This window comes from Salvelinus fontinalis, chromosome 10 (genome assembly GCF_029448725.1).
Source record: "Salvelinus fontinalis isolate EN_2023a chromosome 10, ASM2944872v1, whole genome shotgun sequence".
NCBI classification, from domain to species: domain Eukaryota; kingdom Metazoa; phylum Chordata; class Actinopteri; order Salmoniformes; family Salmonidae; genus Salvelinus; species Salvelinus fontinalis.
In genome coordinates, this window is record NC_074674.1 from 8,475,498 (window position 1) to 8,477,246 (window position 1,749).

The following is a 1,749-nucleotide window of genomic DNA, read 5'->3' on the forward strand; positions in this document are numbered from 1 at the left end:
TGCTTCAGGTCATATAAATCTGAGTGTATTACCAGCGCTTTGAAAAGTTGATGTAATTATACTTTCCTGTGGATATATTGTCTCATATTCCTACCGCCAAAAAGGACCAAGCGCACGGACAACCAGTACGTTAAAATATCATTTTATTTAGCATTCTGTCATGAGAGGGATCTTTCCTAACTTCAAACGCTCCTTTCTGCCTGAGTAGAATTCAACTCAATTCAATGTTTGGTTTCCTGGCAATCCTGTTCATAGCTATATGCTTTATTGCGTGTGTGTGTGTGTGTGTCCTGAGTCTTGCTGAGCTCCTTAGCCGATTATGATCTAAGTCTTTGCCACAAATAGCCCAAATAACCTCCACACACCCATAGACCTGACTGAGCTTCAGCATTCACAAAAAATCTGGATGACGCATGCACTGCTGCAATTATAATGTATAAACACATACAGTGTCCAATAGTGACTGAAACCTTTTTTATTTTGAATAGTCAGTTTGCCACTCATGAGGTAGAGACAGTCTCTCTCTCTCATACACACACACACAAGGTGCTGTCTGGTCACCTATATATGTGTATCCCTGACTTCCTGATATCTCATATACCTAACCCCCAATACTTCATATACAGTTTGGTCAATAGTATGTGTCCTTCAAATGTGAACCCAAAAGTGTCAAAGTGTCATTTAAAGTGATGAATCATGTATGTAATCCAAACTAAAGTGAGATTTTTACTCTAAATAAAACATCAGTGAGAGAGACAGACAAATGTGTCTGGTGTGTCTGGTGCATGTATATATATATATATATATATATATATATATATATATATATATACCCTTTGACTTTTTCCACATTTTGTTATGTTACAGCCTTATTCTCGGGCATGATGACTCCTTGCTGTCCCCAGTCCGCCTGGCCTTGCTGCTATTCCAGTTTCAACTGTTCTGCCTGCGGTTACGGAACCCCTACCTGTCCCAGACCTGCTGTTTTCAACTCTTAATGATCAGCTATGAAAAGCCAACTGACATTTATTCCTGATTATTATTTGACCATGCTTGTCATTTATGAACATTTTGAAAATCTTGGCTCTCTCTAATTTTCTCCTTCTCTATTTCTTTCTCTCTCTTGGAGGACCTGAGCCCTAGGACCATACGTCAGGACTACCGGGCATGTTGACTCCTTGCTGTCCCCAGTCCACCTGGCCTTGCTGCTATTCCAGTTTCAACTGTTCTGCCTGCGGTTATGGAACCTCCACCTGTCCCAGACCTGCTGTTTTCAACTCTTAATGAAAAGCCAAAAACTCTATGAAAAGCCAACTGAAAATTATTCATGATTATTATTTGACCATGCTTGTCATTTATGAACATTTTGAACATCTTGGCATAGTTCTGTTATAATCTCCACCCGGCACAGCCAGAAGAGGACTGGCCACCCCTCATAGCCTGGTTCCTCTCTAGGTTTCTTCCTAGGTTTTGGCCTTTCTAGGGAGTTTTTCCTAGCCACCGTGCTTCTACACCTGCATTGCTTGCTGTTTGGGGTTTTAGGCTGGGTTTCTGTACAGCACTTCGAGATATTAGCTGATGTACGAAGGGCTATATAAAATAAACTTGATTGATTGATTGATTCTCAAATGGATTAAATAAAAAAAATGTCCTCATCCATCTACACACAGTACCCCATAATGACAAAGCGAAAACAGGGTTTTAGAAATGTTTGCAAATTTATTAAACATAAAAAATAGGAATACCTTA